Source organism: Heteronotia binoei, chromosome 7 (genome assembly GCF_032191835.1).
Source record: "Heteronotia binoei isolate CCM8104 ecotype False Entrance Well chromosome 7, APGP_CSIRO_Hbin_v1, whole genome shotgun sequence".
Lineage (NCBI taxonomy): Eukaryota > Metazoa > Chordata > Lepidosauria > Squamata > Gekkonidae > Heteronotia > Heteronotia binoei.
The window spans coordinates 95,555,149-95,572,294 of NC_083229.1; positions in this window are offsets into that span (position 1 = coordinate 95,555,149).

Consider the following 17,146-nt stretch of genomic DNA (forward strand, 5'->3'; position numbering starts at 1 on the left):
CGTAGTATTCAAAGGAAGGAACCTTTGGCCTATTGGAATATTTTTCCAAATAGATTTTTGAGTAGTTTAGATAGTGGCTCCAACCTTTTTAGATAGACGGTACACCCCGGTAGCCACCTGAAGCTACGTGGACTCGCCGCCTGTCAACCACAGATATGGACATTGTGTTATTGCAAGACCTCGCCACCAGATGGTGACGTAGGTCTTGAGGGGGGGAACTGTGAGGAAAAGCCCCCTACTTTTCATGCATGTGGACATCGTGATCGCCAGTGTGGTTGCCAGGGTGCCTGGAGATTTGACTCTCACACATCTGCTCTAAGAAGTGGACTTTGCTTACACTTTCTAAGGCTTATGTGGCAGCTTTGCATTCTACATCTCTGAAGGGTGTGAGCCAGAACTACAGACATGCTCCAGCTGCTCCTTGTGTGCCCAGTCTTGGCCACTGCAGTGGAAGAAGCCAGGCCACCATGTTTCCAGCCTGGCTCCATGGGCCTAAAGCTAACAACAGCAGAATCCATCTTGCTTTCCTGATCCAAGCATACCCTGCCAGGCTAGACTCATTCCTTCTTAGTGGGAAAGTCACACGTACACACCCTGAGCCTGCAAGCAACCCATCTGTTTTATGAATGGATTAATAGCTCAACTGTTGATCCTAATTGCTCAGCAATACCAGAACAATAAATCTTGCCCAGCAGAAGATGAGAAAGAGGAAGGACATCTCCTGTCTTCATCAAGTCTTTTGTCTTACTCGGGTGGTACCTAGGCCATGCATTTGATTCCCTATTGTCACCTTCCCAGCTAATCCCATTTAATCTTAAGTATCCAGCCATTTCCATTCTCACCCTAGTCTAATACCTTGGAGCCGCCCCAGGCAGCATTGCAGCTTGGAAATTTCCAGCTTCACCAGACTAAGGTGAAGTTCATTGGTCAAAACTGGCATCCAATTAGGTGTCAGTAAGGAATGTCCAGCCCTCTTGAACCTCCCATCTCTCCTCCCTTGGACCTCCCAGTCCCTAAGGGTCTGAGGAAGCCTATTTAACCTCTGACCCAACTCCACTCATGTGTGCTTCTATTCAGCAACCCACCTTCCGCTGTCTAGATCCATCCCCAATTCTGGCCACAGTTTTGGGTCCATTTCCCCTGTCCTCTCATGTCGCCATTGGAACCTTCCTGGAAGAACTACGATGGTAAATATCGCCCTGTATGTCTACCCTGATATGTGTCCCTATTGATCTATCTATATTTCCTAGACCTGTGTGAATGTGTGAGTGTTTTGTATTTTTACCTTGTATGAAAGAAATATTATTCTAAATAAATTACAATTGGTTTTTACTAAATTAGAGTCTCTTATTGAGCATTGACTATCTGAACGGTTGAGCCTCGTATACACAGATAATAAAAGATTCCTTTTTAGGGCCAGCTGTCTCTCAATCTAATTCCCCAATCTCATTTTGAGAGCAGTTTCCCTAACAGATGTCAAACCAAATCAAGGTGGAACAAGCTGATAAAGTGAATAGATTCTGTATCTTTCTCAGGCTGCTCTTAAGATGCTATCAGTAGTCATGAGAGTCCATCTGCATCTGCACATGTCATTGTCCTACTAAGAAGAAAATCTATCATTGAATTTGAGCTACATTTCAGACATCAAATAAGAAGGTGAAGCATCATATGTTAGCTTAATAGGTAAGGATGGATCAAATTGATTGTAGTAGTTAACAAACCCTGGGAATAATTTGAGTTATGACACATCCTTGGGCTGTAGGGCTTCCAAGACTGTCCCTTCCCCATACCCCCCCCCCACACACACTTATTTAAAGTTTTTACAACTATATGTCACAGTATATTGCTGACTCCTTGAAAAACCCAAATTTTATGCAGTTGACTCTTAGCCTATATTCTTCTTGTTTCAGTGCGATTGTAAGATTTCCATGTGTTCTTCATCACTTGCAGCTGTCATAAATAATACCGTTCAGATGGCACTGTGTTATTGGAGTAACCTGTAAACCTTAATCTGTGGACATTTGCCAGCTAGCTGAATCTGATGGTATACCAAACACTAATCTGTTATACTGGTACTGAACTTTTAAAGTGTTTATAATGGGACATATCTTGAAATTTTCTTCTACTTCTATCTGAATCCATTTTAGTGAAAATACTACAAGGAATATATATGATTTTGTAAAAACCTGTGCATTCTCAACTAGTGCCAACCTTGCTTTTATAATGCTATTTCTCTGCTACTTTAGGGTATTTTCCAGCTTTTTGTTGACTTGTATAACTGGTTTTTGTAGGTTTTATGGATTTCCAATAAGGGGCAATTTATTTACCTATTCACATTACCATAGTGCATGCACATCTTTCTCAACTATATCTAATTGATGTTGTTATATTCCACATTTTTTCTCAACAATAGAATGAGTGAAGTTGTCATGGTGGAACAGATTCACTTTCAAGCTGAGCTGGTGCCTCTTGTGACAGCTAGCCCTTTCTTCAAGAATCAGAACAGTCTGAGTGAGAAAAGTCACTAAACAATTCACACTTTTTGCGGACTTCTCTGGTGCAATCCAGTTGTGCACAAGTCTGTAAACTTTTTTCTCCTCAAAATGTAGGCCCCAGTTAGGGTTGCCAGTCTCTAGGTGGGACCTGGGGATCTCTTGCTTTTACAGCTGATCTTCAGCTGGTGGAGATCAGCTTCCCTAGAAAAAATGGCTGCTTTGAAGGGTGGACTCTATGGCACTGTACCATGCTGAGGCCCCTCTCCTCCCCAGACCCCACCCTCTCTAGGATTCCCCCCCCCCAAAAAAAAGTATCCAGGTATTTTCGAGCACAGATCTGACAACACTACAATAGCGGGACATCTCCAGGTGCCACTTGGAGGCTAGTAACTCTACCTGGAGATCTTTTTGTAATACCAGGAGATCTCCAACCACCACCTGAAGACTGGCAAGTGGCAACCCTACACCACCAAGTTGGGAAATTCTGGGAGATTTGGTGGCAGAGCCTGATGAAGGATGTCAACCCTAAAGTCCACCCTCAAAAACAATCATTTACTCCATGGGAACTGATTTCAGTAGTCTGGAGGTCACTAGTAATTCTAGGGAATTTCCAGGCCTCACCTGGAGGCTAGCAGCCCTACATCAAACTGTTGTTACTATTTGTGTGTATGTGTCATGTCCTATTTAATCAATTCCAACTCACAATGACTCAATCAACAACTTCCAAAAAACATCCTATCATTAAGTAATTTGCTCAGGTATTGCAAACTGAAGTGTGACTACTTACAATATGTATTATATGAAAAAAGGGTTTGTTTTATTCTGTTTTTTTTTAAAAACCAAAAATATTTTATTGAGATAAATTGATGAATAAAAAAGGTAGTCCCCTGTGCAAGCACCAGTCGTTTCCGACTCTGGGGTGATGTTGCTTTCACAATGTTTTCATGGCAGACTTTTTATGGGGGTTTGCCATTGGCTTCCCTAGTCATCTACACTTTCCCCCCAGCAAGCTGGGTACTCATTTTACTGACCTTGGAAGGATAGAAGGCTGAGTCAACCTGGAGTTAGCTACCTGAAACCAGCTTCTGCCAGGATCGAACTCAGGTCGTGAGCAGGGAGCTCAGACTGCATTACTGCAGCATTAACACTCTGCGCCATGGGCTCTTAATTGATGAATACATATAAGCAAAATATTAAAAAGCAGCACAGTAACTTATCAGGCAAGGTAATTGAATTATGTACCAAACACAGTACAAAGAGCACCTTAAAAACGTATGTATCTACATATAAGTTTACAAAGCAATCTACGAGAGCAAAGATTTGGAAGCAAGGTGAGTATTCAGAGGTGAGTTTTATTATCCTTAATTTTAAACATTTATTTACCTATTCTATTCCCTGTTTTTTATTTTAAACCAGATTCACAAGGAGGCTCTTTTGGGGGAAGGGGAGACACGCAAACATAGAATATCTGAAAGTTAAAAGTAATAAAACACTGGCAGAAGAGTAAGCAGTTGGGATAAATAAGCCAGCATCAAAATAAAACTCCAATGTTTTCAAAAAACATGTTCTCACATTTATTTCAGTAATCTCAAATAATTAATGGCCAAATAACACACATTTTCACATTGTAAAAGTATATAGATCATAAATGACTGACTGTTACTTGTGAGTAGCTGAGCAACTTGCTTAGTATTTTAGAAACAGAAATGGATTTCATCTGTTTTGTAGCTCTTATTCTCTAGTACCAGCTTGGTGGCACATCAGATGCCTTTAACAGCTCATATCAGATGCCTTTAACAGCTAATCCATCTTTTTTGGTCTGCAAATGGAGTGACAGGAACAACTTGTGCAAATATTTCGGTACTCTCCTCTTCAATGGTTAAACTTACATTTTAGACAAATGAAACCAGAAGGGGATTTGCATGTCTCCATTGTGTTTGTAACAAAAGGTCATCAGGTAAGATACCAAATCATTTTGAAGCTCACACTTACTATAGATTTTAACATATTCATAATGGGTTTCATCTGTGCATGCATATTTTATGACCAGCTCAGCTTGTCTTGCACACTAAATTTATGTAACCTAATTGCTCTATACTGTAATTTGCAATGTACAGTTCTCTCCCCTCCACACACACCATGGCTGCAGTACAGAAGGCACCCTTCTCCCCACACAGGTGCCTGAAAGTTCAATGCATTGTCATGCCATCCTCATTTAAATTGGCTGCTGGGGGCAGGAGAGTCTTTGAGGGGGAAGACTATTTATTGGTTTTCAAATATTTAACACTTTTTAGATGGGAATTATAATGACCTGACCTTACCTTTGATTTTGTAAAAATGAAAATTGCTGTTAAAACTACACTGCAAAAACTTTCTTGTTGGATGAGCTTAGGTTCAGCATGTGTACACAAATGTATCCATGTACGTAAATCAGAATATCACCAAAATCAAATGTTTTTCTCCCTTACACACTTTTCTCTAACAGGATTTAAAACATGCCTTCCTTAAACAATATTTTCCTCTAGTGAAGTGTGTGCATGTAAACTTATTGAATACGGTACTTGAAATAGGAACCAGAAGATGTTTTTGTAATCATTTGATAAAGTGCTGTAGTTATTAGGTTGCCTTTTCATTGAAGAGCTACTACTGAATTCAACCAAAAGTGAAATGTAAGGTGAATCTGGAAGTTTCTGCTAGAGGAAAAAAATCCAAACAATTTCAAGGGAAGCTAAACAAATGCCTGAATACAGCTAGTTTATCTTGAGGGTAATTTTATCACACACATTGCTGGTCAGCTATCAGATTCCACCTAAAATGATTTTTACATGAAATTTTAGGCATATATAATTATCTCCTGACAAAAATATGTAATCTTTCTTTGAAATCTGCCTCCATTCCTGAGGACTGGAAGGTAGCAAATGTTACCCCCATCTTTAAAAAGGGTTCTAGAGGAGATCCGAGAAATTACAGGCCAGTCAGTCTGACTTCAATACCGGGAAGGTTGGTAGAAACCATTATCAAGGACAGAATGAGTAGGCACATTGATGAACACAAGTTATGGAGGAAGACTCAGCATGAGTTCTGTAAGGGAAGATCTTGCCTCACTAACCTGTTACAGTTCTTTGAGGGAGTGAACAAACATGTGGACAAAGGGGATCCAATAGATGTTGTTTACCTTGACTTCCAGAAAGCTTTTGATAAAGTTCCTCATCAAAGGCTCTTTGTAAGCTCGAGAGTCATGGAGTAAAAGGACAGGTCCTCTTGTGGGTCAAAAACTGGCTAATTAATAGGAAGCAGAGAGTGAGTATAAATGGGCAGTCTTTGCAGTGGAGGACAGTAAGCAGTGGGGTGCCGCAGGGTCCCATGCTCTTTAACTTGTTCATTAATGATCTGGAGTTGGGAGTAAGCAGTGAAGTGGCCAAGTTTGCAGATGACACTAAATTGTTCAGGGTGGTGAGAACCAGAGAGAATTGTAAGGCACTCCAAAGGGATCTGTTGAGGCTGGGTGAGTGGGCATCAATGTGGCAGATGAGGTTCAATGGGGACAAGTGCAAAGTAATGCACATTGGGGCCAAGAATCCCAGCTACAAATACAAGTTGATGGGTTGTGAACTGGCAGAGACTGACCAAGAGAGAGACCTTGGGGTCATGTTAGATAACTCACTGAAAATGTCAAGACAGTGTGCGATTGCAATAAAAAAGGCCAACGCCATGCTGGGAATTATTAAGAAGGGGATTGAAAACAAATCAGTCAGTATCATAATGCCCCTGTATAAATCGATGGTGCTGCCTCATTTGGAATACTGTGTACAATTCTGGTCACCGCACCTCAAAAAGGATATTACAGCATTGGAAAAAGTGCAGAAAAGAGCAACTAGAATGATTAAAGGTTTGGAACATTTTCCCTATGAAGAAAGGTTAAAATGCTTGGGGCTCTTTAGCTTGGAGAAACGTTGACTGCGGGGTGACATGATAGAGGTTTACAAGATTATGCATGGGATGGAGAAAGTGGAGAAAGAAGTACTTTTCTCCTTTTCTCACAATGCAAGAACTCGTGGGCATTCAATGAAATTGCTGAGCAGTCAGGTTAAAACGGATAAAAGGAAGTACTTCTTCACCCAAAGGGTGATTAACATGTGGAATTCACTGCCACAGGAGGTGGTGGCGGCTACAAGCATAGCCAGCTTTAAGAGGGGATTGAATAAAAATATGGAGCAGAGGTCCATCAATGGCTATTAGCCACCGTATGTGTGTGTGTGTGTGTATATATATATATATATATATGCGTGTGTTTGTGTGTGTGTGTGTTTGCGTGTGTGTGTGTTTGCGTGTGTGTATATATGTATGTGTGTATATGTGTGTGTGTATGTATACCCACACATATATTGGCCACTGTGTGACACAGTGTTGGACTGGATGGGTCATTGGCCTGATCCAGCATGGCTTCTCTTATGTTCTTATCTTTCTCTGCACATAATTCTGGGAGTTTTGAGCATGGAGAGAGGAGTTTCTCACAGGAGTTTCTTTCATCAATATATCCAATTCTCAGCATGGCCAAATATTTGAATACTTAAATTCAGAAACTGGAACCATAAAACAGGATTTCTGATTTATGTAGGGGTTATAGCATGTGCACAGCCTTTACGGGTGGCATCGCTATTCCAACATTATGACATTATTTACAAGGCCTATATGGATTTCTTGGGTGCTGCTTGGTTGCAGTATGATGAGGAGTTCCGTATGAGGGTGGCCCTTAATCCTGTTATCCCCTGGGACCAAATCAACCATTAGTTGTAGTTGATGTCCCCAGCTAAGCCTAACACGGGGGATAGGTCTTACTGTGGCCATTTGGTGAGTAAACAGGTGAATGTAGTTGGTCCCCGCTCCTCAGTGGGGTAGTCGGTTCAACCCCAACTTTTATGCTGGGAGTATACCGCTCAAGGCGTGTGCACCAGGAAGGCATGTAAATTCAAACATGAATACCTGTTGTGTGGAGGGGCGCATGCCTTCTCTGCTTGCAACACATCGAAGCCAAAGGAAGGCAAGAGATGCCATGGGGCTGGCGGTTCTTCCCAACAGACTGGAAAAGGGTCTCAGTCCCATCAAACTGAGGGTACTTAGGGAGCTTCTGGATGATTACCCCAATGTAGTGGATAAGTTTTATTTGTTAGAGGGTTTTGCTTTTGGGTTCTGGATTCTGTTTCAGGGCCCTAGGGGCCCAGTTATGACATCTAACCTGCACTCTGTCAAGGTTAGTAAAGATCAACAAGGAGTGCACTAAGGGCAGAGTCCTTGGCCTTTTTGCAGCCCGCCCAGTGCCTAATTTGCATATATCCTCTTTGGGAGTGGTGTCCATGAAGGCAGCAGGCAAATTCCGTCTGATTCACCATCTGTCATACCCACGGGGGGGGCATGGTCTGTGAATGATGCCATTCCAGACTATCACTGTGGGGTGGGCACAGAGATGATGAAATGCGACATTAGGTTAGCCTTTCGTCTTCTCTTGGTACACCCCAATGACTTTGAGCTGCTGGGCTTCGTGTTCGAGTGCAAATAGTACATGGACAGAGCTTTGCCAATGAGCTGCTCTGTATCATGTGCTGCCTTCAAACATTTTAGTATCTTTTTGGAGTGGACTCTTAGGAGTAGGGCCGATTCTGCCGACACAGTGCATTACCTTGATGGGCCCAGCCAGGACAGGCCAGTGTGCCCAGCTGCTGAAAGCATTCATTAGTTTGGCCAGTGTGTTCTGCTGGTGCAAGAGAAGACAGAAGGCCCAACCCCAGTGCTGACATTCCTTGGCATTGAGCTAGACACCACGCAGCAAGCTTCACGGCTGCCTGCTGAGAAAGTACAGGGTCTTAGGTTATTATTGGCGTCCATAAAGGGGAAATGGAAGGTTTCACTTTTGTAGCTGCAGCAGATCATGGGCCACCTCAACTTTACATGCAAAGTGGTGGCCCCGGGTAGGGCTTTCCTATGGCAGCTACATGACACCATGGGTTCTCTACAACTTCCCCATCATAGGATATGGATGAGCAGAGGCATGTGTAGTGATTTGGGGGTTTAGGAGCAATTTTTCAGGTCCTTCAACGGCATTTCCTTTTGGAGAGATGATATGAGAATTGAAGCCGATCTCCAGGTCCCTTCTGATGCAGCAGGATCCATTGGATTCAGGGTATATTTTCGGAGACACTGGTGCATGGAATAATGGCCTAGGGAATGGCTGGCCAGTGGCCTATGTCAAAATTTGACATTTTTAGGCAGATGACCTTAAATTTGCAGGAGACCAGGTATTGCTTATGATTAGGCAATCCAAAACTGACCAGAGGCAAAAGGGTACGGTGATCACCTTGGGCCCTGCCAGGAGGACTTATGTCCGGTGCAAGCCCTCAGGCAGTATCTAACAGTCTGGGGGGAGGCCATGGGGGCCCTATTCTGCCATTGTGATGGGTCCCCACTGACCAAATTCAATTTTGGGCCATCACCACCAAGGCATTGGAAATGCTGGGGCTCGGCGGTGTCAAATTTGGCACCCATTCTTTCCGCATTGGTGCTGTGTTCACTGCCGCTGTGATGGGCTACCCCGGGGTGGCAATCCAATGGGTGGGCCGCTGGAGGTCTGCAGAGTATTGCTCATATGTCCACCCCTTTAATGGTCCTTGACTCATTTGGCATTGCTGCGCGTTGCACATTGTTGCCCCGTTGGGCTTGTTACATTGTTCTAACTCTGCTTTCTTTTAGGTGCTGTGGCTCGGCCCGAGAGACAAAGGATCCTCATTTCCGGGCAACGCATGGTGTTTTGGGTGGCCCATCATGCCTGGCGGACATCAATTGGGTCACAGCTGGGATTCAGTAAGTGGGCTGTGGTAGAGTGGCAGGGGTGCTAGGGCAAGCTGGATGCCACTGCTGTTTCAGGGGAGGAATGGTCCTCTGCCTCACATTTTGGTGATTCACTTTGGAGGTAATGATCTGGGCCTCATGAAAGGGAAGGCCCTTTTGCTATAGGCCTCGGATGACTGCAGAGTAATACGGGACAGGTGGCCAGAAGTCCTTATTATTTGGTCTGCTATCCTCCCCCGCCAGATGTGACCAGCAGCCTGGGATCCAGCTGGGATTGAGAAGGCGAGATGTAAGACCAACTGAGCCCTGCAGAAGACCATAGAGGGTGGCTTGGGCAGTTAGCCACCACACCCTGCCATAAGGGTGGAGTGTGCTGACCTTTGTAGAGGTGACGGGGTCCACCTGTCCATGAGGGGTAATAGGGCCTTTCTTGAGGAGCTCCGGCTGGGGCTTCAGCTCTGGGCCACCCAGTGGGCGCAAGTCCCTAAGCTGAGGCTTGGCATTGGTGGTGGCTGGAGTAAGTTTAGGGCTATAAAGAGTGTTGGTGAGCACCCATGGTTTACCCTGTTTGTTGGGAAGTGGCAGGTTGAAGCAGAAGGTGGGTTGTATGGCTCTCTGCTGAGAAAGCCTGCCCCATGGTCCCCTCCCCTATGGGGGCTATTTTGGGGTAAGCAGAGCCCAAGCAGGGGAGGGCAACCCAGGCCAGGCTGACCTGGTTCAAGCCAACAGGAATGGCTCGTGCTGGGGGCAGGGTGGCTCACCCATACAGGACAGGGAAGGGTCAAGGGTTACCCTTGGCCTGTCCTGATGTTTAGTTAGCCCCATGCCAGTTGAAACATGTTAATAAAGTGGCCTTGTTTGTTACCCAAATATGCGTGTGTTGCCTCATTATTCTGACTGGGGGGGGGGCAATGCCTCTCATTGTTGTTGGATGACCAGATCTCAGGCTGCAAGGATCTTGAATGTTTCTTGTTAGACAGCAGCTATTGACTTAGCAAGAGGAAGAATACCACTAGTAGAAATTAATAATCATGAGAGAGTTAAAGATTGAAAAAACAGCTGCTCAGAAAACTGAGAAGGATGATTTGGCCAATGAATCATCATCACATGGTGAGTACCATATAGAGACACTGCAGTCTTTGTCTAAAGGTTCATTGCTTGTGGTAAAAAAAGGTCAGCACATATGCAGGCTAAAAATAGCAAAAGTAGCCATTGTCAACACTACTGAAACTGGAAAAAACTCAGACAGGAGAGTTACTTGTGTGGCAGCAAGAAAGGAGCCAGGATTCAGAAACCAAGAGTGCACAGACACCCAGAGCTTCCAAAGCAAAGTGGCAGTCTGTGCACCAAAGTCTGATGGGAGGAACATCTCTGAATAAAGTTTCCCTTGTACAGAGATGTCCACTGATTAGCAGAAGAGAAAGAATAATCCAGAAAGCTGACAACAGAGCCTCATCCAAGAGAAGCACCGTTCAAGAGCAATCATCCACTTGGAGATGTGGAAGCTGCTGTATAACTTGGGGAAAATTAGTGGCTGTAGAAGCTATTGAATCTAGGGCACAATTGGATCCTGCTTCCCATTCTCATCAAGAGGCAAGTTCTATGAAAAGCTGACATAATAAGAGAACCTAGAGAAGTGGATTGTGGAAACATATTCTGCCAGTTCAATTTATGTATTCCACTTGAACATGTCATTTATGTAACACAGGAAATTAAGGCTACAGAGTATTTTGAAAATGTCCTAAATTTGAACGAGTCAAGAATTCTTACATTCTTACAAACTGCAGCTTGTCTAAGTAAAGTGAAACTTTTAAGTCCGAAGTCAATGATTTTAGAAAGGTGCAGCTGTTTAAGACATTGCTGTTAAAAAGCTTTGTAGTCTGTCTGTGTTTTAAAGTAGCATTTTAAGTTGTATTTCATATATATTTAATCTGCTGAAGTCATATAACTTTCTTATACAATGATGTTGCTATCAACTGTACAGAACAGAACATTTATGCTTCACCTGTAATCAATTCTAAGTTACCTTTCTCATGGAAACTTGGTGGATGCTTACAGGTAAGATTCTAGGAAGTTCTGCAAAAAATTCCATGTTAGGTACAGGTCTAGTGTACCTTGCTATAAACATGTCTGTTTATTATAAGCACCCCATTCTAATATATATTTAAAAAGTTCAGATATTTGAAAACTTGGAATAATATCATATAATATCATCAGGGAAATTGTATACTTTCTGGCTCAATGCTACCACAGAACCCATCTAACTTGGTCACAGCAGGCAACACTTAATGTTGACGCTGTATGTGGGTATGCACTGCCAGGGTGAGAGAACAGTCATCACAAAGAGTGCCAGGGACATAAAAGAACAAGAATTGACAGGAAAATGATTAAGGGAAGGAATGGTGGTAGATTCCAGCAGTGAATACATCTGTACCTGTAGCCAAATAGATGGGCAAAGCTCAGATGATAGCTCTAGAGCAAAGGAAATTCCCTTTCCTAAATAGTCAGCAAGAAGGGAACACATGCATAGCTAAATTTCAGACAAGCTAGCTTTGTAAAAGGGCATTTTTTTTGTATGAGTATTTGATCAAGTCCCACTAAAAGCCTGAAATGAGTCATCATCTTAGATGCAGTTTTATTATCCCTATGAGATTCTTTGATGTTGGTACAAGTTGTCACTAACCATTTTTAGTTAAATAGTATTACTTTGTATATGTGCTTAAAACCAATACAAAAAAGTAACATGCAGTTGATATATAGCAGGGGTGGCAAAACTGCAGCTTGTTAGCCACATATGGCTCTTTCACACATCTTGTTTTGTGTAGTGGTTAAGTATGCGGACTCTTATCTGGGAGAACCGGGTTTGATTCTCCACTCCTCCACTTGCACCCGCTGGAATAGCCTTGGGTTAGCCAGAGCTCTTACAGAGTTGTCCTTGAAAGGGCAGCTGCTGTGAGAGCCCTTTCAGCCCCACCCACCTCACAGGATGTCTGTTGTAGGGGGAGAAGATATGGGAGATTGTAAGCTGCTCTGAGTCTCTGATTCAGGGAGAAGGGCGGAGTATAAATCTACAATTCTTCTTCTTTTTTTTGTGTGGCTCTCAAAGTCCCCATCACCCCAATGGCTGGCTTGGAGAAGACATTTGTCTCTTTAAATCACTTCTCCAAGCAAGCCAGCCAGCAGCTTAGGGAATGCATTTAAAATTAAAGTTGCTTTCTTTCCACCTCTCCCTCTCTCTTATGTTAAGCATGTTTGGCCACCCCCGATATATAGTATCTATATTTGCATGATTCCCAGGTAGAAACTGTGTCTGTAGAAACTGGCCAATACAATCATGATATATCACATCTTTTACCTTATAGAAAAGGAAAAGGAAATGTTTAAGGAATACTGGACTGATTTGGGTGGAGGTCATGGATTTGCATGCAGAAAACCCTAAATTAAGTCCCCGATATTTGCAGTGAAAGGATCACAGCTAGTAGGAAAGATCCTTCTCTGCCTGAAACCCAGGAGAGTTGCTGACAGTAATCAGATTCCATACAAGGCTGTTTTATATATTCATATGAAGCCTACGTAAGTTCAGACAGACTTTAATTCAGTTATGTTTTTAAAATAACATTTTAGTCCTCGAGGAAATGATCTGAGAATTGTTATTAAAATAACCAACCTACAAGGTGAGCAAGGATTAGAGAGCACATGTAGCTTGTTATACAATTAAGGTGTTATAAGGTGTTTCAAAAGGCAGGTTTCAGTGTTATCAGTGGGGACATTGAGTATCCCTTTTTTGAATTCATTTTTCCTAACTGAATGTCCCAAAATGATGTTACATACCAGTTCCCAGCCTTTGACTAGATTGGGAGAACTCTTAAAAGGTCAAGAATTTCAGGGAAGTATTTCAGGACATGTGAATCTAGTATGAAAACAGATATGGATTGTATGATTTTACTATGTTTGGATTTTAATATTCTTCTAGGAAGCAGCATAATTGAGAGAGGTGCTGCACAAGGTTTTTTATGACTGGGGTTTCAGCAAATCAGAATATTGAGACAGTTGGCAAAGATTTTACTTGAACCCTTGAAGAACTGTCTTGACACTTTGACAGTTGGCCTGACATGAATTTGAGTCTTTGCTTTTCTGTAGTAGCTCCCACCCTCTGGAACATGGTTCCTGAAGAGGTCAAAGGGGCACCATCTTTAGAAGTTTTCAAGGATGTGCTGCAAGGCCATTTTCAGAGTGTTCAGTGAGGTATAGGATGCTGACAATTTTCTTTGAGAAGTGGATTTTTCTAAATATGGAGCCTTAAGCCACAAGAAAAATATTTTTGGTGTCCTTTTATGGCTATGCTCTGAGCCCATTAGCAGTGTTCCCTCTAAACTGAGTTAGTGTGAGCTAGCTCTCTGTTTTTTAACATCCGGCTCACACATTTTTGTCTTAGCTCAGAAGAAATGGCAGTAGAGCAATCTAATTTATGCAGTAGCTCACAACTTTAATGCCAGTAACTCATGAATTTTCTCCCCGCCTTTCTTATTTAGCTGTTGGATGTGTTTTGTACATCATTTTTTTTTGTATGCATTTTGGTTTTATTCTTTTTCTTTGTAATAAAAACCTTTCCAGTCGAATATCTGCCTGTTTATTTCAAGAGCTCTCTTAAAGGGGAAAAAAATCTGGTTTACATAGGTTACCAACCTTTCATTCTGTCTCCTTTGCTAATTCCCTCAACTAATTAGGAAACTGCCTATATGGATAATGCAAATGTGGAGAATTTATTCCACTTCTATTAAAAGCTATATAAGGCCATCATTCTTCCTAAATTGCTGTATGCAGCCTCAATATGGATCAATGAACTACTAGATCCTCTTGATAAGCTACAGCAAACTCTGTTTTGTAAGGTATTTTTTCTTCCTCCCTGTGTATCCTCAGTGCTGGTGTGACTAAAGCTTGGATTCCCTCAAATTTTAACATCAGCATGGTATCTTGCTATCAAGGCCAGATCATTACTTTGTGAATCTAATGCTCTAACATATCTGCTGCAACTAGTAGCAGCTGGCTGGTTCCCAGTTGAGAACTTGGCTTAGTCCAATTGCTCTGAAGTATGCTTTATTAAATCTGAACCTAAATTTCAAGGATTCATTTTTAAAAATCCTTGTAAACTGTACAAAGTTGATTATTTTAAAAAGATTGTGCTATACTAAAACTCAAAGCTCCTCTATTTACTTCCATTTTTCTTATAAAAAATGTTTGAATTGCCTAAATATTTATTTTATTTAACTATTCCAAAATATCAACATTTCCCCCTGTTACTTAGAAGCAATGTGCTAACTTTTGCTGAGATGAAGGGCCACTTCAGCAGAACCCTTCCTGAGAAATGATTTTGTACTTATTATAAGGATCAAGTTGACTCGATTGCCGATATTCTTTTTAGCTGTCATATTACTTCATAAGCAATATATTACTCCCTGGACTGATAGCCTACAGAATATTTCAGAAGAACAGAAACTAAAGATACTATTGTCATGCAAGATTTTTAAAAATGCAAGTGACTTAGCCACAGTTATCTATACAGTTACATATCATTAATAAAATATTCTGATGTGTGACTTGTATGCATAGTTACATAGAGGGCCTGTTCAGATGCACAGTTTAATCAGTTGTCACTGCTGTTTCCTACTGGATTAAAAGTGGCTGATCAGACAGCAACATCTGCCTCCCAGTAGTCAATCATTGTCATCCCCCTCCAATCCGTCTTCAAACCGGATTATTTTGTTACCTGATCCTTTGTGGTGTTTTTTGAGTTGTCCGGTTTCACCTCGTAGTTTTCTCCATCTGGATAGTTCTGCTGCGATATTAACCAACTTCCGGAAGGCTGTCCCAGAGCAAAAGGAGCCTCAGACATCCGGTTTACGGTTACCATTTTTTTTTAACTACTTAGTGAAATGTGCATAACCACATAATGTGCGCATGCACATTATGCTCTTATGTGCCTAATGGTGGAGAAAACAAAAAAAAGAACTGCATGGTGCCACTGTGTGGATGGCAAAAGATGGTTTCACTGTGGAGTGATTCGAATTGCAGTATGGCAGTCTGATCGATAATATCCAGAACAAAGATATTCGGAACAGAACCAGGTCAGTTTAACATGAACTCAACATGCTGTGTGAACAGGGCCAGAGAGAAAAGAAAGTTTAAACTCTTCAATGGTTTTATTCCCCCTTGGCATACTCTGGGCCTTGCTAAAGCTAACTTGAGTCAGTTGTTAGACACACCCATATATACCATTGATCTGAAATCTGTGGTGCTTCTACCTAGTCTATTAGGAGTGAAGGGATTTTTACTCTCTTTTTATTCCACAGCAATGCCTTGAGCTATCTGGGCTTAGAAAAAGAAGTTATTTGATCATGGGGTGTACATTATTTGTGTTTTTAAGAATGAAAGAATACCTCCCCCTATTAATACCCTATAAAGACCTCTTGCCTCATTGGACTGCTTCAACTAGATCAGGATCTAAGAAGTTGCCACAGCCCATGAAGTCTTGAGAGAGCAAATTGGAAACTGACTCTTTGGAATTAAGGCTATAGCAATCATATAAAAAGCTACCTCCTGCAAGTGACTTAGCTCATTCTAAGAATTGGTAGAATGAATATGGTACTTTTAGGTAGTCAGTCAGCAGAAGCAGAGATGTAGGATGCTCCCCCAAGCCCCAAAAAATGCAATTTGAAGAAACTAAGAACAAAACAAAAAATGTTTAAAATAAATAAAAATTTGTATTCCGCCTTTCAACCCTAACAAGGTCCACCAAGGCAATTAACAATTTAAAACATACATGATAAAAAATCATTAAAATAAACCCTTCTCCCAAACATACCTTATTGAAACTTTTAAGAGTTTAAAAGGAACTTAAAATCCATAACAAAACATAAAACATTGATTAAGAAAAAGGCTCATTGAAGGAATGCCAAATGAAACTAAAATTCTTCACATGCTGGTGGAAGACGGCAACAGAAGGGAACAGATGAATCTCCCTGGAGAGGGAGTTGCAGAGCTTTGGTGCAGGAAGGCCTTCTCCCAGGTTGCCAGCTGCCTAATCTCAGAAAATGGAGACACCTGAAAGGGCTTTTGAGAATGACCATAACAGGCAGGTTCAAAAGGGATTTGGCAGTCCTTCAGATAAGTTGGTCTGAAACTATATAGGGCTTTGAAGAACAGCACCTGAAAACAAAGTGGGATCCAGTATGGATGGGCCAATACTGGAGCAACATGGTCCTTCACAGCAACAAGTGTGCAGATAGTGTGTGTATGTGTGTGTGTGTGGGGGTGTTAAAAGTCTTTTCTGTGTTGTTTTAGAACAGATTTTGGAATGTGGATTTTATATAGTGCCAGCCAAAACGGATAACTTCCTTGCTGTTTCTTTCTACTTCTAAGCATTTCCCTCTATTCTTGCCAGGCAAGCCAGCGGCATTCCAAAATCTCTAGTCCTGAAATGGACTGATGCTGCAGATCTGCTTTGTTTCCTCTTTGCCCCTGCTCAGAAAGCCATGGAGGAATGAGACAGAAACATTGTAACTAGACAACCATTCTAGTAATTCCCCTAAGGTCTGATCCCATTGCCTAGGAGAGCTACCTCTCTCCCTCTTCTCTCCCGTTACCTGGATAACTTGTAAAATTGTAGAAAAACAGGCCTGGGAACCTTAAAATGCTGCCCCTCTACATCCCTGAATATTTTTGATATTTTTCAGAACCTGGTTACTAGTATTCCAGAAAGCCCAAATATCACTCTAGGTTTTTTTGTTGTTGTACAGTCACACAGTTGA